General features: G+C 48.8%; 1 long non-coding RNA gene across 1 annotated transcript; it reads left to right on the top strand.

Moving 5' to 3' along the window:
* Window positions 1-13,428: 13,428 nt before the first annotated feature.
* Window positions 13,429-15,378, top strand: LOC142925619 (uncharacterized). The gene is made up of 2 exons (XR_012942562.1): window positions 13,429-13,500; window positions 13,934-15,378. It is a non-coding gene; the product is annotated as an uncharacterized LOC142925619 (long non-coding RNA).
* Window positions 15,379-26,127: the final 10,749 nt, after the last annotated feature.

Raw genomic sequence — 26,127 nt, 5'->3', positions numbered from 1 at the left:
GAACCAAACTTTTGAGCAATTTATAGAGTAAATATTTCAGGATTGGGATGTTTTTGCCAATCCCAGCTATGTATGTTGAAATTCTTTTGCACCGCATGTAGCCAATGGTGCTAATGAACAGTGTGGGGGAAGGTTAATAAACTAACCACGCAAATAGGTTCCACACATCTGTTAGAACCATTAACAGACTGCGAGACAAGAAGGCTCACATGATCGAGTCACTCACCTTTCTGAAGAGATGCCGCGACAACAAGATAATACCGACCACATTTAAACTCACATCTGCTTCTGTCACTTAACCCAACTCTAAACGGATCTTATTCAGAGCTAGCCTTTCTCTAATCTCAGAGAGGATAAGACTACTCCGGCTTGAACTTGATAATTTAGACAAATGTCTCCTACAATAACACTTAACATTAACAGATAAAATGTCCGCATCTGATTGGAACCTTGTAGATAACATGACTGCTTCTTCTGCCACAACAATGTCTTCCAAATGCAAGGTTAACCTTATTGCTAAATTCAATAACTTGTCAAAAAAGAAACCAGATCCACACATAAAAAAGACTGCTATTAATCAGAGTAACAGCACAATCTCCGATAGCCTAAAATCGGTACTAGCTAGAGGGCTGAATTTTGCTGTCACCCTCAAACACATCCCAGTGGATGATATAAAAACCCAGGTAGATGTAGCCCTCAAAGGCTTGGGACACATCCCGACAGACGTGGCAAGATTTAAAATTGCCACCATCTTTAAAAATGCTAAGAATCCTATTAATAACATCAGCAAGGACGAGCGCTCTGAACTCACCAAATTAAAAAATAGAGAGGACAAAGTCATCCTCTCAGCCAACAAGGGCAATGCTACTGTCGTCATGGATAAAACCACATTCAGCAACATAATCCAGGACCTTCTTAATGATAGCAATTACACCAAAATCAACAAAGATCCGACCAACTGCCTGGCTTTAAAAACAAACAATATCATTACCAATTCGACTTCTCTAATCGAACCATTCAAGCAGTTCTCCCTAAAACCTTCTGCTAATAGACCACCCAGATTATATGGTCTTCCAAAAATCCATAAAGAAGATACTCCACTTCGACCCATCGTTTCCACTATCAACTCACCTCCCTACAAACTGGCCCAATTTCTGTCTGAGACCTTGCTTCCATTCACGGGCAAGACTACCTCAGCAGTATGAAACTCAGCTCACTTTATCTCTCTAATCAAAGGCATTTCACTGTCCCCAGATGATTTGCTCGTCAGCTTTGATGTAGTCTTTCTGTTCACCAAGGTTCCTGTACCTGACACCTTAGCAATAATTGAAGACTTGGTCCAACATGGACTGAATGCTGATGTACCAACTTTGGTTAGGAACTGCCTTACTAACACTTCCTCTTTGTTTTTTTCGGTAAAGTCACATATGGATAAAATAAAATAAATGACGACGTTTCGATCGCAACACAAGCGGTCGTCCTCAGGCGGAAAAAAAATGCATGCAGCAGTAGAAACGCTGAACCAGCACTTACTTCACCAGGAATGGTACTTTCTACAAACAAAATGAAGGTACCCACATGGGTCCCCCCTTATCACCAGTGATAGCGAATGTTTTCATGGAGAAATTTGAAACTGATGTCATCCAGACATGCACCCAACGTCCTTCCTTGTGGAAGAGATACGTAGATCACACTTTCGTCATTTGGCCACATGGCCTGCCAACATTGAATCAATTTCTCAACAACATAAATTCCATACACCCATCCATCAAATTCACCATGGAAGTGGAGAATGATGGTAAGCTACTAATTCTTGGATGTTTTGTTTGAGAAGAGACCTATCTAAAACCTAATTCCCACCACCATCCGGCGCAGAAGAATTCCCTCATCAAACCACTACACCATAGGGCCACTGCATTTGCAACCAACACCACCAAGCCAGTGAACTGGAACACGTACACCAGACTCTTAAGATGAATGGGTACTGGGACAGCATTATTCGCAAAGCTGTTTCTCCAACCATGTAGAAACAATCCACTGAGACGCCTATCAAGACCATCACTTTACCATACATAGCAGGTGTTACCAAAAATATTTCCAAAATCTTAAACAAACACAAGATCCAAGTCCGATTCAATACAGTACACAAAATCCGTGATCTAATCCCATCCTGACATGCAATATCCTGGAGTCGACAAACTGAGTTGTACCTGCGGTAGCAGTTACATTGGGAAAACGAATTGACATGTCGCGGACCGTGTTAGCGAACACAAGGCAGATCTGAAACATCGCAGAACCAATACCTCTGCCGTGTCTGACCATTGTTATAACGCTGTGGGCTCGCGTGATATTGTTTTTTTCCGAGACCAAGGTACTCTGCAAACCTTCAGGTAACTATCAAAGGTTTTTTCATGAAGCCATCCAGATATACAAACATAGACATAACTTCAACCGAGAAGATGGATACAAATTGAGCAATCATTCGATGGATGTTATTAACTAGGTAAAGCCTTAACTGGTTGTGGTTGTTTCCATCACACGCGCCAGGTACTAGTAGATTTTTCAGATTTACTTTCCCACCATGTCCCATACTCAGCTTACCACTTCTACCTCCGCCTACGTCCCCCCCCAGCCTCACTTCTTCTCCCCCTAGCGCTCACGCAGCTCCCCTCTCTCTCCCCCGCTTGCTCCTCCCCCCTTTCTTACCGATAACCTCTTGCCACAGCAGCTCTCTCACCTACTTCAGCATTTTATTATTGCTGTGGTTGTTCCACCTGATGAAGATTGATTGTGTTGCGATAGAAACGTCGTGATTTGTTTTATTTTATTTCTACCTAGGTGACATTACCGAAAGAGCGAATGAGTATAGATATTAGTTGTCAAACTTGATGATTTAAACGCGGATAGCTTCAGTGGTTTCCTAATATTGGAAGAGCATTCAAGATGGCCGCAGAAGCAATTCTGAAAGCGTTTGATGTTGTTTCAGTACTGAGGCCAGAGCACAGATAATTATCCCCATGCAACATGGCCACCATGAAGTCCCCCATGTAACATGGCAACCATGATGCAGTCTCTAATGCAACATGATTACCATATTCTTGGTTCTTTCGGTAAAGTCACGTAGAAGGGAAACAATAAAATAATAAAATAATACAATTCTCACGACGTTTCGACTGCAACACAAGCAATCATCATCAGGTGTGAAAACCACAGCAAGAAAATTTCAATTTTTCTTGCTGTGGTTCTTGCTGTGGTTTTCACACCTGATGATGATTACTTGTGTTGCAGTCGAAACGTTGTGAGATTTTTATTGTTTTATATTTTTATAATTTTATTGTTGCCCTTCTACGTGATTTTACCGAAAGAACCAAGAATATGAATCCCTGCAGCCACGAAAGCTTTAAATCAAAACATGATTACCATTAAGTCCCCCATGTAGCATTGCTATCTTGATATCACCCATACAATCACCATAAAATCTCTCATACACCAAAGGCACTGTGACGTCCCCCATGCAACATGGCCATCATGATGTCCCACTATTTACCGTGGCCACTGTGACGTCCCTCATTACTGTTCTTACCTTTCGGCGATTTGCTACAGATGGAGCCGGTGCCGTCTGAGGACAGCGCACTCCACGTGGTGCAAGACGTGTCGTTACTCCGAGCCTCTCCAGCTCGGCTCATCTACACACACACAAAGACAAAGGTCCACCACATAGGCTTGATTAAGATGTTGGAGCAAGTGCAGAAGGCGAGCACTGAGCCAGCATCTCTGAGATCCTGGGCTCCACATTCAGGAGGGTCCTGCCGAGATGTTGTCGTTTCTCAGCATTGGAATATTTGGCCAATATCAGATGCCATGCTTGGATTAACAATGAAAGATGCGTGGATTTTGAGGTCACACGCAGGGATTGTTCAAATTGTTAAAGAGTGATTGGGGATCGGGCATGACGAGCCATGGCAAGGAGGGACAACAATGGCTGATAGTGAAGAATAATAACGGAGCGGCAGCCAAGGAAGGAAACACATCGGAGAGGAGAGCCACCAGAGAGATGGTGCGACAAAATCGGCGCTTGGCGGATTATTCCATCACAGCATTTGAGGGGTAGCAAGGTCTCAGGGAGGAAGGCATTCTCATTCATCAGTGGATAGATAATAGTGCTGTAAATGCTCACGCGTAGACAGGCAGGCACACCAACAGGATCTCGGAGACACACTCTGATAGACATACACATACTCAGGCGGACAAGGAGAAGCACATCCAGGTATACAGGTAGGTGACAGGTAGGCACAAGTCGAGGGGAAAACACACGTCCACCCATATTTTACCACACGAGTTGAAGAGCCACACGTACCTCCATGGCAGCAACTTGCAGAGTAGGGTGCTCAGAGCTCACTGCGTTTCTCGCACGGTCCGGGTCTCTGCGTGGAGAGCGGGAGACGCAGGTGAGGGTCACACAAAACCGATGGTGTGCGACAATACTCATGTCTAAACACGCGTCATGTCACAATGCGGACTCTCATCATCAACACGGACTCACATCATCATCACAGACTCACAACCTCACCACTCACCCACAACACGAAACACAACAAAAACAACAAAGACCGCCATTTGCCACTAAGCAGCAGCAAATGCCAGGCCAGGTGCACTTTGAGACCACGTGAAATGCTGAAGGCTCACTGACAGGTCACAGGTCAGACCCAGGTGCCAAGAGTTGACTGACTGAGATGACTGCCAACGTGCTACATTTCAGCCGCCCAGGTCAAAGGTCGTTGTTGTGAGCGTCGCTCCTTTGTTCGGACACCAGCAACACCGCGACAAACACCACCACTAGCACCACCACTAACACCACTACTAACACCACCATCACTCACAAAGACAGATCCCCCGTATAGCCTGAATATACTGTAGGGGCAATTTCTGCTAGCGAGCACCTATAAAGGTCGGCATGGCACACGAGGGGGTGGGTGGCTAACACCACGCCTGGCCGCCTTTGTCTCCCTAGCGGCGATGTTTACACATCGTACCAGGTATTCATTTGAGGCTGAGTTTACCTAGGGGAGGCCCAGGACCGGTTCAGATAATCGTTGCTGGTGTTGGCCGTGAGCGGAAATCGAACCCGGGTCGCCAGGTTTGTAGCGCAGCACGTTAACCGCTACACTACCGCTCCCCTCAACTAACACCACAACTAACACCAGCACTAACACCACTCCTAACACCACCACTAACACTACGAACCCTAAAAACACCACCACCAACATCAACTCCACCACCACCAACACCACTAACACCACCACCACTAACAATACCACCAATAATACCACCAATAATACCACCATCACTAACACGACCACCACTAATACCACCAACACCACCATCACTAACACCAGCAACAATACCTCGAACCACCACCACTAACACCACCATCACTAACACCAACACCACCATTATTAAGACCACAAACACCACCACTAACACCACCATCACTAACACCACCACCACTAATACCACCAACATTAACACCACCACTCCTCCTCCTGCTAATACAGGACACCAAAGACAACGATCCTCATAGAGCCTTAACAGGCTGTAGGGGCAAGTGCTGTTAGCAAGCAGTACGTATGAAGGCCGGCACGGTAAACGAAGGGGTGGGTGGTTAGCACCACGCCCGACCGCCTTTGTCTCCCCAGTGGCGATGTTTACGCATCGCACCAGGTACTCATTTGAGACCGGGTCACTGCTACACACAGACTCACACAGACCCACACACACGCACACAGACTCACACAGAGACTCACTTAGAGAGACTCACACACAGACTCACATAGAAAGACTCACACCACCACCGCCACCACTCACCCACAGCTCGGTTCCACGCCTAACGGCCAAACTGCCAGGGGAAGCACGTGGCGCGAGACGCGGCGTGGTGTAATAGCCATTAGCTCCTCCCCCTCACCTAAGCTCCTCCCCCATGCTCCCTCTTTCCCCCCCTGCCCCTCCCCCTTCACAACCCCCCCCCCAAGCATCCCCCCCCTCGCGACCCCCCTTGCCCCCCCTGGCAACCCCCGCCCATGCTCCCCCTCAAACCCCCCCCCTCACGCCCCCATTGCCCACCCCCCTCCCCCCGCTGCTACTTACAGTCAGGCAGGGGGCGAGTGGAGGCGGCGCGCGCTGTGGATTGTGGGTGGCGAGCGGCTGATTTGGTTTCCCGCTCACGGCCACCGTCAGTGGCTCGCGAAAGCTTCTGAAGCGGCGGCTCGCTGGGCCTCCTCTACGTCGACTCAGCCTGAAGGTGAGAACCTCGCGCGGTGTGCACACATCAGCAGTGGCGGCGGTGGTGGGGGGAGACAGAGGAGGAGGCGCCTGGCCCACAGCCGTCACGTCCTAGACGCCTGCTGAGTTCACGGCGCTGCTTCAAGCAGAGCCCGGCCCTGCTGCTGCTGATGATGAGGCGCTGACGGTGGAAACCGGCCCCAGAGTGGCCCTCGTGTTGAGCCATAGCTGATGAGAGGCACTCCCAGACTGCCGTGTGTTTTTATCCCTGGAGGGACGGGTTTGTTGTGGATGCGAATCGCCTGCTGCTGGAAAAGGCATCCACTAGAGGCCGCTATATAGAGGTATTTGGTCTACTCTTCCACGCTGGTCCGGACGTGTTGGAGCAAAGTGGCCATGCCCACACTTTACCCCACCACACGCAGGGCGTTAGCTCGCTGGATTTGCAATGCAGAGGTGCAGGTTAGATTTCATTCCCACTCACACCCACCGACACTCACTCAGCCACCCACTCAGCCACTCTCTGGGCATCTATGAAAAAAGAGCTTCATAGCTCATCGGATTCCTCCAGCAAAAACATACTGATTCTCACCCACCCACTCAGCCATTCACCCACCCACTCTGGCACTCATCCACTCACCAATTCACTCAGCCACCCACTCGGCCACCCACTCAGCCACCCACTCTCTCACCCACTTGGTCACCGGTCACCCACTGCCACCCACCCACTTGGTCACCGGTCACCCACTGCCACCCACCCACTTAGTCACCGGTCACCCACTGCCACCGGTCATTCACTCTGCCACCGGTCACTCACTCTGCCACCCACCCACTCTCTCACCAACCCACCGACTCTCTTGCCAACCCACCGACTCTCTCGCCAACCCATCCACTCACCCACAGGGAGACACAAGGAGACAAGGGGACCCATATGGTGTGAGAGTGTATCAGCATCATTGTGGTTGTTGTGGTGGTTATGTTGGTTGTTATGGTTGTGGTGGTTATGGTTATATTTGTGGCAGTAGTGTTTATACTTGTGGTTATGTAGCTGGTGGTTATGATTATATTTGTGGTTACGGCGATTATGGTCGCAGTGATTGTGATTATATTTGTTGTGGTTATAACCCGCGATGTATTTCGTCGAGGATGGATGCCGCCGCGTGCAGGAGTTGGGCGAGGCGGGAGTGAGCCACCTGAAGCGCCCTCTCCGACGGTGGTGAGCCGCCGGGCGGCCGGGCAGTGAGCAGCTCGGCCGTCGTCGCTTCTCCTCCCCCTTCCTGGGCTGCCAACCCCGGTGGTGTTGAGTCGTCCTCCTCTTCCACTGGAGCCCTGGTACGAGTTTTTCTTCGCGTCTCCATTATAGCGATTCATCTTACTATTTGGCTACTTCTGACGCCAGTTGTAGTGGGTGGAACGGAGAGCGAGACTTCTTACCGAAAGAACCAAAGAGTATGAACTTATATGGTTTATTTAACCTATTTTTAGTGGTTTGCTACCATTCCCTTTGCACTCCTATCGTTTTTGTATTGTTTGTTGTTGTGACGTTATGACCCCGTGCCCCCTACTGGCACATCTTTGATCAAAGAGCTTTATAGCTCATTGGATTCCTCCAGCACAGAATCAATACCGATTCTGATGAGACCGGAACGAACACGTTTGAATCGAATCGCGTACTTCGCTTTACTAAAATAGTTGTGGAATCGATTCTTGTGGAATCTGTTCTCGTGGAATCGAATCATCGATATTAATTACAGAGATTCACCATCGATATTAATTACAGACATTAATCAACGACGTCGCTAGGAGTATCGTGGTGCCGCTCTGCAAACCTTCGGGCTACTATCAAAGGTTTGTTCATCAAGCCATCCAGATATATAAACACAGACATAACTTCAACCGAGAAGATGGATACAAATTGAGTAATCATTGGAAGAATGTTATTAACCAGGTAAAACCTTAACTGCTTTATGGTGTTGCCTTAACTTTCCGCATCTCTAATTTCTTAAGCTTCCCACTCCCAGCCCCGCTCTCTTCAGCACTCCCCTCATACCCCCTCTCTCTATCTCTCCTCCCTGATCCTCCCCCCTTCTCTTACCTATATAGTCTCTTGTTTACAGCAGCTCTTTTGCCCACGTCGGCAATTGTTTCTTGCTGTGGTTTGTCCCACCTGATGATGGACGCTTGTGTTGTGCCCGAAACGTCGTGATTTAATTTATTTTATATTTTATGCCTATGTGACTTTACCGAAAGAACCAAAGAGTATAGCCCAAGAGAGTTTGTGTAGGTGGGAGCGGTAGTGTAGCACAGTAGGGGGCACAGGTGGTGCATCGGCCAGTCATCTCAGTCAAGCAACCAATGGCAACCTGGGTCTGTCTGTCTGTGACCTCCTGCTGCCAGCGGGCGTTCGACGCTTCATGTGGCCTTAACCTGCACGTAGCCTGGCACGAGCGCCGTGGTGACATCTCCACCACTTCGTGGCGAATGGCGGTTGTTGTTTATGGTCGTCTCGCGATTAGCACTACGCTGCACTACTAACCCAGCGACCCGAGTTCAATTCCCGCTCACGGCCAACACTGGTGACGATTCCGTTCCTGGGCCTCCCCTTGGTCAACTCAGCCTCAAATGAGTACCTGGTGCGTTGTGTAAACATCGCCACTGGGGAAATTAAGGCGGCCGGATGTGGTGCTGGCTACCTACCCCCCTTCGTGTATCAAAGGTGCTGCTCGTTAACAGCACTTGCACCCGACAGTCCTGTCGAAGGCTACATGGGGGATCTTTGTCTTTGTTTGGTGGTGCAGCTGAGGAGGCGCAACTGCACGGCGAGTACCTCTACCGCAAGGCGCAGGAGGCCAAGAAGGTCCTCGTAGAGGAGAAGGCGCAGCTCAAGAGGGCGCTCGATGGTAACGGGCGGCGAGACGGATCTAGAGATGGGCTCGCGACGACAAGACAGACGAGAGACAGTGAGACAGACTAGAGACGTTGAGACACGCAAGACAGACTAGAGACGGATCTAGAGAAAATGAGACACGCAAGACGGACTAAGATGGGACAAGACGGTCTGACAATACAGGCGAGAAGACAACCGCGCGTTGGAAAGCGTTTCCGAATGAATCCATGCGTGCGCATGATTTTTCTTCCTTGTTAATTCTCCCCTGCCCGCCCCCCACCCACTGCCCCCTGTCCCCCTGACGTCGTCACCGAAGAAAACCTGGTGCTGCCTACGGACCTGCGGTGGGAGGCGCTTGAACTCCAGAAGGCCGTGGAGTTCGACCAGGGAGGGGAGGGTGATCTCACATCCCTCACCATCACGTCTCCTCGCATCTCTCTCTCTCTTCCTTCCCGCGAGACTCCCGAGGCAGAGGGATAAGCGTCGCGCGTCTCCGCCCGCTAGACACGCCGAGTCGGCGCGCATCCCCGGCTCGCCGTCGGTCCTTCCTGCCAAGCGGTGGCACCGTATTTTGCCGCGGAGGTTCGCGGTTCGAGAACGGCGGGCCCTCAACCCCCCCCCCCCCCCCCCCCACCGGTTTAATGGGTTTAATGCCGCAGTTGCGTTGACCGTAAATACTGCACGGCGATTGCTTCCCAAGTGGACTTTGAAAAATCCCGTGGCGTGAACGCGGAAAAAGAGTCGGCCGTGTGTGTGTGTGGTGGCTGGCGTAAATTTTGGTGGATTGTCAAATGAAGGCCGTGGTCACCACATAACGTGTGCTTCTGGAGCAGTCTTCCTTCTGCAGCGGTCTTCCTTACAATATTAGGAAGCCACTGGAGCTTTGCACTTTTAAATCATCGTCTAGATTGACAAACTCATTTCTTGAGAACTACTTTTTGTGGTTAGTTTGTCACACTTCCGATTACCACGGTTGGCTACGTGCTGTAACAAAGAGGTTTAACATGCACTGACCCACTCATTCACTCACTCATCATTTTACTCAATTTACCCACTCACCTGCCATATCACCCACCCACTCTTGCAATTGGGACTCATCCAGGTCTCATTAGTGCTCCGCTCGCTACACAAAATCAACGCGACCACTGCAGAGTGATATTCTAAACCATTCCTGGTCGCTCCTTCCATCCACCCACACACACACCTTCACTCACCTGCACGGGGAAGTATGGCAAATGATAACCTACCCTCTCCGTCCCCCCTGCCCCATCTACCACCTCTTTCTATCCACCCCCCCCCCCCCCGTGTCAGTAGGAGTGAGCAGCCACATGGATGACGAGTACCGCTGAGCCGGCGTGAAGGACCCACACATCATGGCGATGACCTCACGCGACCCCAGCTCCCTCCTCAAGCAGTTCATCAAGGTGCGGGCACGGGGTCACAGGGGCTACAGGGTTTGGGGTCACACGAGGAATGTGGGTCCTCGTGTATTGCATGTGTACAAGCGCGCAAAGACAGAGGTCCCCCATATAGCCTTAACAGGCTTTTGGGACAGGTGCTGTTTGCGAGGGTGTAGGTGGCTAGCACCACAACTGGCCACCTTTATCTCTCTGGTAATGATGTTTACACACCGCACTAGGTACTCATTTGAGGCTGAGTTGATCTAGGGGAGGCCCAGGACCAGTTCAGATAATCGCCACTGGTGTTGGCCATGAACGAAAATCAACCTCGGGTCACTAGGTTTGTGGGGCAGCATGCTAACTGCTAAATTACCGCACACACACACGTGTTCTCTATCGGCTTTAGAATCAGTTCCTTTCACCTCACACGAGCCGTGTCGACCAATCATCGGGCTTGTGCGGTGTGAGACAACTCGCATCCGTTGAGTTAACCAGAAGAAATCTGGTTGTTGATGAAACGTGGAGGCTGTGTGGGGGGGGGGGGTCGTAAGTGGTGGAGCGTTGGACACTTTGGTTTGGTGCATGCAGCTTTTGCCAACTTCATTCCTCGCGATTCAGTCCGCCTTTTCCCGATGACCGATCCCTTCCATTCATCGAAAATGTATCTACTGTAGCACTACGCACGGTCGGTGGTCACGGAAAGATGTACCATTGGGGGCGCCACTGTGGCGAGATGTTAACTCCCTCACCTGGTATCCAGGAGGTCGCAGGTTCAATCCTGACCCTGATGCCTGCTGTATATTTGGAGTTGCGTGCCTCTTTCCGAGGAGTCGCGTGGATTTCTCTCCAGGTCCTCCGGTTTTTCCCTCCGCATTTAGAATCGACGTCCGTTTAAGAGTATTTGGCTGCTATAAATTTCCACATGACGATAAGCCACTTAGTTGAGCTATGATTTGTGGCCAGGTTGCTTCTGGAAAAGAGCTGCATAGCTCAGTGGGCCTTACCTGGTAAAATAAAAATAGTAAAGTTTTTCCAATGGTGCATCCCAGTTGTGCCAACACGGGGTTTGGCGACCCCGTATACCGGTACGGCTCGGCTCGGCTTCCGCAATGGAAAAAACAAACAACACAACCCGAGTCGGATACAGTGGGAGGGCGGGGAGGTGGGGGGGCGAACGCAGCGTGGCCGGGACGGACGCCGGTGGGAAGAGCGGACTTGGCGTGTGACCAGTTGCTGTCATGTTACCACACCACCACCACCATCCCACCACCACCGCAGGAGATGAAGCTGATCCTGCCGAACGCTCAGCCGATGAACCACGGAGGCCACAAGCTGCAGGCGCTGGTGTGGGCGTGCTGCGCCAACGCCGTCAACGACTTCATCGTCCTGCATGAGCACCGCGGTATGCCAGGCACGCGCATGCACCACAGTCGACAAAGCTCCCCCGTGTAGCCTTTAACAGGCTGTCAGGGCAAGTGCTGTTTGTCGAGCGACCTACGAAGGCCGGCAGGGCACACGGCGGGGTGGGTGGTGTGGTCATTACCGCATCTGGCCCCTTTTGTCTCCCCACTGTCGATGCTTGGACACACCGGAAGTCGAAGTCAGGTCACCGGATTTGTAGTGTAATGAGATAGCCACTCCGCTCCCCGGTGTGATGCATGGTGTGACGTGTGTGATGCGGTGCAACAGACGGGGGATGGAGGTGTATTTAGCTGTGCGTACGATGTGCGGTGTGTAGTATGACGCTGCAGACATGGAATTGTGGTGTCTTAACTGTGTATGTGGTGTGATATGGTATGATGCCGCTGATGGAAGGGCAGTGTGTTTAACTCTCCAGTACAGTCTGTGTGACACCTGTGGTGTGTCTAACTTTCCGGCATGCTGTTCATGTGACACGTGGTACGATGCCACGGTGTACTTGACACTCTCGAGCGTGGTGATGCGGCACGACATCCGGACGTGGACATGATGTCCGATGCATTCCCACACCTCGTGATGCACAACTTCACGTCGCGACTCGGAAAGAGGGTGCGTGCGGGCACCGTGCCAGTCTCACCCACATCTTCCTCCCCCATCCCCAAAGCACAAAGATCCCTCGTATAGGCTATAACCCTTTCTCATTTTCATGATGTACATATACGTCGTCGAAACGGAACCGTAAGAAAAACTCAAGTACGTCTTCTGACCTGAAGACATACCGAGGCTCCCATAAGACCATGCGGGAGGGCGTGTGGCACAGTTTTGTTCCATAGAGTGCCGGTCGTGTCACTACGGTTCTCTGCGGTGAGGGCAACGCCTTTTAAAAACAGCAGCGCTACGCCTCTATAAATAAAATTAACGCCGAGCCGCTCGCACGTACCGAGATTCAGCGGTGAACGTGACACCTACCACCCGGCAACTTGCAGATGTCTCGGAATGGGAAAGAGTGAGCAGACTTTTGGGCCAGGTGCTGTGTGTCCGCCTGTATATTCGGAGTTTGCATGTTCTCCTCCTGGTCACTTTGATTTTTCTCCGGGTCCTCCGGGTTTTTCCCTACACATTTAGAAACTTGAATTTCGAGTATTTTGCTGCTATACATTTTTATGTGAAAAAGAGCTACATAGCTCAGTGGTAAAATAAAAATAGTTTCGTTTTACTTTAGTTTTTGAGCAACAGTACAGAGTTTTTATTTAACGCCATCTCTGAAGCTGAAGGCGCGTAATGTTGTTCATTTGTTAATGCATACGCAGTTTTAAACAGGGTGGCCGCTGGCCTCTAACTGGCAAACGTCTGCGAGGACGCGTAATGAGAGTCCAGCGCCGTCCGTGTGACTTGCCGCGACCCCTCCCGTGACTTCTGTGCCCCCCTTCCCCCCTCCCAACAGGCACAACGTCTACAAGCGCGACGGCAAGGACATCGAGTTGAAGGAGGTGGGACCGTGATTCGAGATGGAGCGTAAGTCTGCCTGACACATTGTTACTCGTCTCCACTTTACACCCCAGCAGAGGCGGTGGAAATTCCACATTCCTTGTGGACTTCCCTACGAAGTGGTTGTAAATTTTATCGACCCCTGAGAGGATGATGGGCTGAATGTAAGAGTCTAACCTCGGGCTAGGTGGCCCGCGGGTGACTTGTAGAGCGGATCGGAACTTGAGTCGGTGGGGTCGCTGCTCTGGTCGCATTCGCTGTACCGTGACCCGACTCGCATTCCCCCACCCCAGATGCGATGTGTAAATTCAAAGATGATCGGACGTAATGCTGGCCACCCACACCCACCCCTTGGTGTGCCGTGCTGGCTTTCCTACATGCTAACACACGAACAGCGCTTTTCCCACGCCGTCTGTTAAAGGCTGCATGGGGGGGATCTTTGCTTTTGTGTGTCGCGCAGTCTATGAGATTAAACTGGGCACGCTGGACAATGCGGCCACCGCCGAGGTGGAGTGGCCTTGGCGACCGTACATGAACACGGCGAAGAAGAGGAAGTTCCTGAGCGTGGAGTGAGGGAGGGGAGCGACTTCCCCCCCCCCCATGGGCCTGGGGGGTGGGGCATTGGGGGGGGGGTTTGTCCCTGGAAAGCCGGAGTTGGAGTCGAACCTCGCGGCGCTCTCCGCCGAGGCTCGAGACGTTGAGGAGAGGTCGCCGCGTGGATAGGGCAGTGCGTGAATCGCTGTTCCAACCGTCGTCACACACGTGCATTATACGCGTCACACACACATTGCAGATGTACATTTATCAAACACAAACATTTACATCGTCGCATGCGTGGCACACAGAAGCACACAATTGCACAAAAAGACAATGGTACTCCGTATCGCCGTTAACAGATTGCTGGGGCAAGTGCTGTTAACGGGTAGCACCTATGATGGCCGGCATGGCACAGAAGTGGTTGTGTGGCCAGCCCCACGTCTGGCTGCCTTTGTCCTCCCCAGTTTTGCGATGTTATACACACCACACGATGTACTCAGATGTCTGAGTTCGTAGTGCGCTAACTGCTGCACCACCGCTCCCCAAACGGTGTACATACATGCATACACAAAACGAAACATTAACATTTATTTAAGTAACAAAAAAGAAAATACCAAGTCAGGCAGATGGAGAAAGTGGCGTGTCGCCGTGCACAGCACCGCTCTCGTAGCTACTCACCTAGGGTGGGAGCTCTTGGCTTCAATGCCACCCGGGATGTTTAGATGTGAAAACCTGCCATAAATAATATTTTTGGGAAGTCACAAGCGCCTTAAGTTGCATCTCATCTCGACCATTTTAATGGGCACCCCCCCCCCCTGTAGCTGTCCCCCTGTGGCACAAAATAAACTAACAAAACTAATCTATTTTTATTTTACCAGGTAAGGCCCACTCAGCTGTATAGCTCTCTTTCAGGAACGACCGGGCCACAAATGAAAGTGCTATAAAGTGGCTTGTCACGCAGAAATATATAGCAGCCAAATACTTTTAAACGCATGTTTCTAAATGTGGAGGGAAAAACCGAAGGACCCAGAGAAAAATCCACGTGGTCACGGGGAGAACATGCAAACTCCAGATATACAGGCGTCGGGATTTAACCCACGACCTCTATACCAGGCGAGGCCCCAAGGTGAATCAGCACTTGGCCTGCGAGCGGGTATTATTAGTCTGTCAGTAGGGGGTAATGATTCCGGATTTCAGTCTCAATTGAAACTGTAATCTGGAACACTTTTGTCATATTTTGCTTGTATAAGTGTGTTCATAAAATACAAGTTTGGTCATTGAGAGAGTTATAAATGTCCTATATGCATTTCATGTTTATTGTGTTTATTGTATTTAATGTATGAAGAAAATAAAATTTTGTATATGCTACAGTATGTTTCACACGTTATTCAGTGACACTGCATATGACGGGCAATGTTTGGGGCAATCGGCCTTCAACATGGAAAATACATCGAGGCCACATGACCCGTGGCCACCGCCACTTCAACCGTGGCCCCACCACTTCAACCGTGGCCCCATTGGCACGTTGATGTGTGGCTCTGCTTTCACCTGTGGTGAGAATGAGACCAGAAAAATTACAGGAGGCCGACTCCATATGAGTCCGTCACGCTCTGGATCTCGCTAATGGGACGTTGGATGAAAATAAAACATGGAAGCGACAAGTTTCTTCTCTGGCGAGGACATTCCCACAAGATTGCCACCTTTCCCAATTAATGGAATTTGCCCCAACATCACCCTGATCCAAACCAGCGGGAGCTGAAATCTTCCAGAAGGTTCAGGATTTATTGGTACAATCGTTCGGATGTTGGTGTTTGCATGGACTTGCATTTAAAACCACCGGTCCGCTTGACGTCTTTTAAACAATACCTGTGGTCGGGTCCGCTCCCCCACCTTTCTATCCCCTGCTTTTTTTTATGACCGGTGTAGTATATGTTGATGGTGTGTGCGTGTATCACAACGTGATGTAACCGGGCCCTCGAATTGCCTCAAGAAATGAATAATCAACATCTGTCGCTTTGCTGTTGTGATGTCACCACGAGGCGCCGAATGACGGTGGGACGGCGTCGTCGCACTCGTCGAGTGGACAAGGGCTCCGTGAAATGACGATGCGGATTGCGCCAAGCGTATAGAGGTCGCCGATTGCGCGCCCCTGTGGCTCGACCACTCGTGGGTCCACCTCAAAGTTCCTGTGCCCATTTGAACCTCATTGCCTGCGATGATGCTGCTGCTGGCATGGAAGAACACACGTGGCGCCCTCTTGTCTCTCCATATTGTCTTTCACGTCCCATCGCAGTTTTCAGGTCACTTGATGTTTACAGCCTCCGGTAAGGAGGCAGTGAGGTTCAGCCGCTCGATTTTTCTTCCTTTAGTGCACAGTACCGTACACGGATACGGGCACAGTACAACACCGTAGCTTTATTGATTGTTCAACAAAAAAGACCATCCCTCGCCCAATCTAGTTACCTATACGGTGTAATATATCGCGAGACATTTGTTAACGTAAAAAAAAATGGAACTGTAATGCTGAAAATTATACTCCATGAAACTCGGGGTTTTATGGAGTATCTGAGGGCTTCTCAACGCTTCATGCCTCGCCCCCACTGATGCCCTCTTCTCCCCACTCCTACTACTGACGATTGTATGTAGGGTGTGTAGGCATTTACTTCCGACTGTTGTATGTAGGGTGTGTAGGGTGGTGGGAGTAAATGAGATTTAAAACTGGGTGCTCAACTTGAACTCACCACGACTCACATCATGTATGCACTCATCCGCCATCTCGCTCACTGACCCTGTGTTTCCGTGTTGATGGTGTGAGTCCGTATTGATGCTGTGAGTGTTGATCGTGGGAGTCTGTTGATCATGTGAGTCTGTGTTGATGCTGTGAGTCCGTGTTGATGGCTCGGGGGCACGGTACAGAAGGGCAGTACAACTGTAGAGTAATAGTTGTTGTCCAGCAGCGGCAACTGCGGTGGACGGGGAGTACACACGCCAGTGAGCCTCACGCGTGTTTGTCAGCAGGGCGGAGGCACTGGGGCAAGGATCACAGAGACCCTGTCTGGAAGACCCTGGAACCCGCTCGTGGGTTGGAGAAGGGAGGCGCGGCCAGGGCGGAGCCAGGCCGCGCCGAGTCGGATAAAAGCAGCAGAGAGCGAGAGCTCGTGGTTGCAGGTTCTGGGAAGTGGAGTCGTCTCGTTGGCACTGTCTTTGCCGACTTGGTCGCTGCCGTCTTCACTAGATAATTGGGCGGCCGGATAGTTGTTGGCTGTCTCGGTCGATGCCGTCAGTGTAACATGGTGAGGGTTGTGTCTAAGCTAGGCTATTTGACTTGGGAGACGCGAGGGCGAGTCTGTGAACCTGATGGTGTTAAATAAGGAAGGTGCGGAAGGTACGGGAGAGGATGAGGAAGATCGTGGGATGGATGGGGGAGGATGAGAAGATAGTGGGAGGGACGGGGGAGGAAGAAAGTGGGAGGGATGGGAGAGAAAGAAGGAGATAGCGGGGGGGACGGCAGAGGAAGAGGGAGATAGTGGGAGGGAAGGGAGTGGAAGAGGGAGATAGTGGCAGGAAAGGGGAATGAAGAGGGAGATAGTTGGAGCGACTGGGGAAGTAGAGGGAGATAGTGGGAGTGATTTGGGAGGATTAGGCAGATCGGTTAGAGTAAGAAGGTGATAGTGGGAAGGAAGGGGAAGGAAGAGGGAGAGAGTGCGAGGGATTGGAGATGCAGAGGGAGATAGTGGGAAGGATGGGGGAAGAAAAGGGAGATGGTGCGAGGGACGGGAGAAGAGGGAGATAGTAGAGCCAAGTGGGAGGAAGAGGGAGATAGTGGAAGGTACTGGGGAGGAAGTGGGAGATGGTGGGAGGGACGAGGGAGGAAGATGGTGGGACGGATTGGAGAGGTAGATAGTGGGAGGGACGCGGGAAGAAGAGGGAGATAATAGCAGGGACGAGAGAGGAAGAGGGAGATAGCCACTGATGTTCGCCGTGGCCAGAAATTTAAACTCGGTTCACAAAGTTCATGGTGTAGTGGGTGTTGAGGTGGCATATCCTGGCTGGCCAGGAGAAGGCAGTACAGCAAGTGGGATAAGCACCATCTCTGTCTGCATGGGATAGAGGGTTGCCCCCTTGCACGAGTGGGTTTTCTCTGGGTACTCCTGTATCCCCTCACGTTTATGAACGCTCAGTAATTGCCCAATTGAATTATTGCTATGCACCGCGACGTTCGTTTTGCTATGTCATGTGATCAGAATTGGGCGCCACGGTGGCGAGATGTTAACTATTTTGTAGGGTATACAGGAGGTCGTGTATTCAATCCTTACCCTGACACCTTTGTATTTGGAGTTTGTATGTTATCTCCCCGTGGTCGCGTGTATTTTTCTCCGGATCCTCCGGGTTTTCCCTCCACATTTATTAACACATGTTTAGAGTTTCGATTTAAAGCTTTCGTGACTGCAATGATTCATCTTCTTTGGTTCTTTCGGTAAAGTCACGTAGAATGATAATAAAATAATAAATTGATAAAATAAAATAACACAATAATATTCTCACGACGTTTCGGCCACAACACAAGCGGCTTTCATCAGGTGAAGGGAGCGAGACTGTCTGGTATGACAGCGCTGGAGTGAAAGAGCCACGTTCAGATACGGCCTTTAAGCTGTGTGAGAGGAACAAAGCGCCTTGACAAAGGAATTAGCATAGATTTTAGCATTGAAATGGCTGAATGATTAGCTTGTGACTGGTCACAGAAATAGCTATGTTAAAAGTTAAAGCATACACACCCGCAGAGGCACCCATTGTTAAAGGGATTAGCATAGAATTTAGCATTGAAATAGCTAAGTTAAGGCATACACATCTTGACAATGGAATTAGCATAGAATTTAGCATTGAGATAGCTGAGTGGTTAGCTTGTACCTGCTGCAGAAATAGCTACGTTAAAGTCAGAGCATACACATTCACCGAGGCCCTTAGTACAAATCAAACAGGAGAATTTAGCATTGAAATAACTAGGCGAATCCAGCATTGAAACAACTGAGTGATTAGCTAGTGACTGGTCACAGAAATGACTACACATCTGAGCTATTCACAGTACTATATAGTGAACCAATAAAAACTAAAATATAAATTACCTTCATGTTATCAATAAACTCTATATTCTCCAATCAGCTAAGCTACCAACAATAAGTCGTTATATATCACAATGCTATATGGCGAAAAAATGGGTGGATTCTTACCCTCAAATTTCAGCCCCACGGATAGCTACGGGTCCCGTTCAGACGGACGAGTTCGTCCATGGTCGGAACAGAGGAGGGGGAGAGAGACAGCTGCGAGGCCCTAGTATGCTCCATATTGTAAAACTATACCATTAACCGTGGTGTGAGAGGTATTAAGAGGCAATGCTGGCGAAAGAGCTGCGGTCTGAAGGTCATCGTAAAAATACAATTAATTAAGAACAGAAATGATTTAAAACATCTTTCCAGTGGTTACTAAGCCTGAATCCATCTTCTCGGTTGAAATTGTCTCTGTGCTTGTATATGTGAATGGCCTCATGAACGAATCTCTCATGGTAGCCGGTTGGTTTGCAAAGAACCTCCGTCTTGGAGAAGTCAATGTCATGTGAGCCCACTGAATTATAACAGTGATCTGCCACGGCAGAGGAGTTCGTCCTACCGTGTTTCAAGTCTGCTTTGTGTTCGCGGATGCGGTCCGAGATATGTCTTTTGGTTTCTCCAATGTAGCTACTACCACAGAGGCACTTTAGTTTGTAAACGCCTGGGTACTGTATGTCTGGAACAGCATCTTTTACAGATGGAACTAAATCACGGATTTTATGTACTGTGTTGAATCGGACCTGGATCTTGTGTTTGTTCAGGATTTTGGAGATCTTTTTAGTGACCCCTGCAATGTAGGGTAAGGTGATGGTTTTGAGTGGCTCCAAAAGAGGATCCTTCTTCATGACTGGAGTGATGGCTTTGCGGATTGTGTAGTCGGAGTAGCCATTAGCCCTGAGAGCCTGGTGTACGTGCTTGAGTTCACTGGTAATGTGTTCCTGGTCGGAAATGCATTGGGCTCTATGGTATAGAGTCTTGATGAGGGAGTTTTTTTGGGATGGATGGTGGTGGGAATCCGGTTTCAAGTAAGCATCTGTATGGGTAGCTTTCCTGTAGACAGAGTGGCTCATTGAACCATCATGTCTTCTTTTAATTAAGACATCCAAAAAGGGTAGTTTGCCATCTTTTTCGACCTCCATGGTAAATCTGATGGCTGGGTGTATGGAATTGATGTGGTCGCGGAATTGGTCTAGAGCAGGCTGGCCATGTGGCCAGATGACAAAGGTGTCATCAACGTACCTCTTCCATAAGGTCGGGCGTAGAGTGGCAGTCTGGATGGCGTCAGTTTCAAATTTTTCCATGAATACGTTGGCTACAACCGGAGATAGGGGGGAGACCATTGGGGTGCCCTCAGTTTGTTTGTAGAAAGTTCCATTCCAGGTGAAGTAAGTGTTGGTTAAGCAATGTCTCACCAGGGGGGGTACATCAGTATGCAGTCCTTGATGAACCAGGTCTTCAATGATAGCGATGGTGACACCATCGCTATCATTGAACTCGGTTCACAAAGTTCATGGTGTAGTGGGTGTTGAGGTGGCATATCCTGGCTGGCCAGGAGAAGGCAGTACAGCAAGTGGGATAAGCACCATCTCTGTCTGCATGGGATAGAGGGTTGCCCCCTTGCACGAGTGGGTTTTCTCTGGGTACTCCTGTATCCCCTCACGTTTATGAACGCTCAGTAATTGCCCAATTGAATTATTGCTATGCACCGCGACGTTCGTTTTGCTATGTCATGTGATCAGAATTGGGTGCCACGGTGGCGAGATGTTAACTATTTTGTAGGGTATACAGGAGGTCGTGTATTAAATCCTTACCCTGACACCTTTGTATTTGGAGTTTGTATGTTATCTCCCCGTGGTCGCGTGTATTTTTCTCCGGATCCTCCGGGTTTTCCCTCCACATTTATTAACACATGTTTAGAGTATTTGGCTACTAATGTCCACGTAATAAGCCAATTTGTTGAGCTGTAATTGTGTGGCCGCTTCTGAAAGAGAGCTGTATAGCTCAGTGGGCCTTGCCTGGTTAAAGTAAAAAAAAATAGTCAAATAGTTTGCGATTGTTTATATCTGGGATAAATGCACCCGTGGCTTTAATGATGTGGGGATCTGCGCCTGGCATTTTCAGGTGGGATCCGGAGCAATGAATGAGCCCTGACAAGGCAATGGCCCACCCGTTGATTTGCTCCATGAGGAACTTTTAGGGGGCTCGGGACCGTGGCGCCAAGAAGACCAGCTATTGGACCATGGAGGCACCGAAGGGGGCGGTTTCCCCCCCACACGTAACGCTCCCTATCTGGTCGATAAAAACGTATCAATAGGGTCACAGAGCTTGGGCAATCGTTGGTGCCAGCTTACCAAGTGGCTTCCTTCCTGATTGTCTGTGGTTCCTCGCACCTCTGAGGCATGCTTGATCACGTTATAAGTATAAATATTGTTGTTATCAAGTTCTAAGTGTAAATAATAATTGTTGTTGTTACTACTCGCCTGTTCTAAACATACGCCTGTTGTTATCATTCGCCTGTTATCATTCGCCTGTTTTCATTTGCCTGTTATCATTCGCCTGTTTTAATTGGACTGTTATAATTTGCCTGTTGTTTTCTTTCGCCTGTTGCTACCAAGTAATAAGTATAGTTATTGTTGTTGTTGTTATCATTCGCCTGGTGTTAGTGGTGCACGTCTCAAATCCAGCACTGGGGAAGGCAGCGAGGGTTCGTAAATCACCGCACAATGATGTTGTGAAATCCTCTTCCCGTGGGCGTCGAGGTGCATAACCTGCCTCGCCAGGAGAAGGCAGTACAGCAAGTGGACTCATCGCCATCGTCACCTGTACGGTTTAAAATGCTGCCCTTCACACACGTGGCTTTTCTCTGGGTGCTCCGATTTCCCCCACTTGTACAAACACTCGTTATTAATTAGCCAATAATGCCTCCATACATAGAGTACCGTAGAGCCTGGACAATCGTTGGTGCTGGCTCACCACGTGGCTTCCTTCCTGCATGTCTGTGGCTCCTCGTGCCTCTTGAGTCGTTCTTGTGAGTGCTATATAGCTTTAAATAATAACTACAAATACTCGCCAGAAGGTGGTGACGCAAGCCTGCGATCCAGCACTGTAGAAGGCAGCAAGGGTTGGTGGATCACACAGTAAATATTGTGAAACCCCCTTCCCGTGGACATTGAGGTGCCTTCTCCTGGCTGGCCAGGAGAAAGCATCTGACTGGCCAGGAGAAGGCATTATAGCAAGTGGGATCATCGCCATCGTCACTTGTACGGTTTAAAATGCTGCCTGCTGCCCCTTCACATACGTTTGTTTTCTCCGGGTGCTCCGGTTTCCCCCCACTTGTGTAAGAATTCGTTATTCATTGATTGAAAAGATCTTACAATAAAAAACAAATTCAGGACCTTACTATGACTCAGCGTGGCTTTGCTGGAGTAAGTCTAATTATTATTATAAAGAATTACAGGGGCTGTATGATGACACGACTAGAGAGCTGGCTTGCACTGCGGGGAGCTTAATAGTCAACTTGGATTCCGCACCCCTCAATGCCCTTTTTAAGTTCAGTTTGTGCACTTAAGACTCGCACAAACAACCATACTCAGAGAACCATAGATTCCCACTCAGACCCAGAACCAGAAACCCATAGACTCCAACAGAGACCCATACATTCCTTCAGACACTCAGACTCATACGGCGACCCTATATACTGACACAGGGATCCATAGACTCAGACAGAGACCCATACACTCACAGAGGCCCACAAACTCAGAAATCCATAGACTCGCACAGAGGTCAATAAAATTTAAATCTGAATATTTATTTACACTGGATGAAATCGATGAGCTACAAAGATCTGTTTTCACAGCTGTCCAATCGGGCAGGTCAGAACATAACTAAAAAAATACAAAAAATGACAGGAAAGACAAACTGTTCAAAAATAAACAAATTAAACTAAACTATTTTAATCTTTATTTGAAGCTTTCGTGACTGCAGGAATCCATACTCTTTGGTTATTTCAGTAAAGTCACGTAGGTATAAATTAAATAAAATTAAACAAATCACGACGTTTCGATCGCAACATAAGTGATATTTTCAGGTGGGACAACCACAGCAAGAAAATGCTGAAGTCGGCGGGAGAGCTGCCGTGGCAAGAGGTTATACAGGTATGAGATGGGGGAGGAGGCAAGGGGGGAGAGAGAGAGGGGAGGGTGTGGGGTAGGGAGAGGAAGGGGGGCCGCGTGAGCGCTAGGAGAAGAGGACGTGAGGCTGGGGTGGGGGGACGTGGGCGGGGCTAGCAGTAATCGGCAGGTAACGATGGAAACAACAACACAAGTTAAGGCATTACCTGGTTGATAACATCCTTCCAGTGATTGTTTAATTTGTATCCATCTTCTCGATTGAAGTTTTGTCCTTGGCCTCCGAAAATAACAATATCATGCGAGCCCACAGCGTTATAACAATGGCCACTACGGCAGAGGTATTGGTTCTGCCATGTTTCAGATCCGCCTTGTGTTCGCGAACACGGTCCGAGACGTGTCGTTTTATTTCTCCAACGTAACTGCGGCCGAAGTTACAACTCAGTTTGTAGACTCCAGGGTATAGACAAAACTTCAACCGAGAAGATGGATACAAATTAAACAATCACTGGAAGGATGTTATCAATCAGGTAATGCCTTAACTTGTGTTGTTGTTTCCATCATTACCTGCCGGTTTTACTGCTGCCCCGCCCATGTCCCCCCACCAGCCTAACGTCCTCTTCCCCTAGCGCTTACGTGCCCCCCCCCCTTTTCCTACCCCACACCCCCCCCTTTTCTCTCTGTCCCCTTGCCTCTTCCCCTCTCTCTTAACTATATAACCTCTTGCCATGGCAGCTCTCCCGCCGACTTCAGCATTTCTTGCTGTGGTTGTCCCACCTGATGAAGATCGCTTGTGTTTTGTCCCACCTGATGAAGATCGCTTGTGTTGCGATCAAAACGTCGCGATTTGTTTTATTTTATTTCTATCTATGTCACTTTACCGAAAGAACCAAAGAATATGGATCCCTGCAGTCACGAAAACTTCAAATCTACATTTAACACCCATACCCTCTAAAGAACTAACCCTCAAGACACCTAACCCTTAAAACACCTATACCCCTAAAACGCTAACCCTCTAAACACATAACACTCTAAGCCCCTAACCCTCTAAACCCATAATAAATATATTTTCGGGTTAGATCGTGTAAATATAAATGTGTCGTTAAACCAGACACCACCCGACACAGCCAATTAGTAAAGTTTGTCATGACAATAAAAAAGTGCCATTAAGTGTCGGAGAGAAATCCAAAACACCTTTAGTATGGATAATATTAGTTGTCAAAGTCTTGGTGTTAAACCCTCTAAACTCCCAAATCCCAAAACCCATAACCCTCTATACCGCTAAACCCCATTACCCTATAAACCCCTAACCCTCAAAACCCCCATACCTCTAAACCCCTAAACACATACAATTATAACCTCCTAAACTCCTAACCATCTAAACCATTCAACCTCTAACAATCGAAACCCATACATCTCTAAACACCTAACTCTCTAAACCCCCAACCCTCTTTACCCCAAAATCTTCTAAACTCTAACATTCTAAACACCTAATCCTCTAAACGACCTTACCCTTAAAACCCTAACTGTCTAAAAACCTCTCCCTCGAAAACCCCACCCATAAACCCCCAAAACTCTAACTGTCTAAACACCAAACCCTCTAAACTCCGCAACCCCTAAAACCGTAACCTTCTCGGCACCTAACCTGCTAAACCCCTCACCCTCTAAACTCCTACACCACTAATAGCCCAATCCTATAAACACCTAACACTATAAAGCCCTTTAACCTTAAAACCCTAACCCTCTAAACCCCTAACCCTTGAATCCCCTCAAGCGCTAACACTCTCAACCCCTAAACCCTCGAAGTCTATAAACCACGAAACCCCTTATCCCCGAAACACCCCGAAACTTCTAAGCTCCTAACCCTCTAAACCACTTAACCTATAACAATCGAAACCCATAAACCCATTAAACAGCTACTTCTCGAAACCCATAACACTCTAAACCCCTTTATCCTTAAAACCTTCACCCTCTAACCCCCTAAACCTCTAAACCCCTAAACCCATAACCCTGTAAACCTCTAAACGGCTCAACTTATAATCCTCTAAATCCCAAACCCTCTAAACGCCTTTACCCATTAAATCAAATCCTTTCTAAACTCCTCACCCTTTGAAACCAGAACCCAAATACCCTGAAACCCCAAACCCCCTAACACTCTAAACCCCTTTACCGTTAAAATCCGAATTCTCAAAAGCCCTAGATCTCTGCACCCCTAACCCTCTAAACACCAACCCTCTAAACCCCTAACCCTTAAAATCCTCAACCCCTAAAACGCTCAACCCCTAAACACCATAACCCTAGAAACCCCCAAAACATCGAAGACGCTTATCCCCTAAAAAACCTCTAAACCCTTAACACGTAACCTTATAAACTCCAAGCCCTCTAAACCACTAACCCTTTAACAATCGAAACCCATAAACCGTCTAAACCTCAGGACACCAAACTCCTTACAATTATAACCCTATAAACCCATAACCTTCTAAACTGTACCCCTCTAAAACCCTAACCCTCTAAGCTAATCACCTTCTAAACCGCTAAACCTCTAAAACATTTTACCCTTAAAACCCTCAGCCTCTAAACCCCTAAACCTCTAAACCACACACCCTCTTAATACCTAACCCTCTAAACCCCTAAACCCATCACCCTGTAAACCTCTAAACCCTTAACTTATAATCCTCTAAATCCCTAACCCTTTAAACCGATTTACCCATAAAACCCTATCCATCTAAACTCCTCACCTTTTGAAACCATAACCCAAATACAACAAAAAATCCCAAACCCCCTAACACTCTATACCCCTTTACTGTTAAAACCATAATTCTATAAACCCCTAGATCTCTCCACCCCTAATCCTTTAAACACGTAACCCTCAAAACCCTTAACCC

This window comes from Petromyzon marinus, chromosome 22, assembly GCF_048934315.1.
Source record: "Petromyzon marinus isolate PM22_M1 ecotype Great Lakes invasive population chromosome 22, UKy_Petmar_22M1.pri1.0, whole genome shotgun sequence".
NCBI classification, from domain to species: domain Eukaryota; kingdom Metazoa; phylum Chordata; class Hyperoartia; order Petromyzontiformes; family Petromyzontidae; genus Petromyzon; species Petromyzon marinus.
Note: the sequence above shows the minus strand (reverse complement) of the source record. Positions and strands in the feature narration are given on the sequence as shown.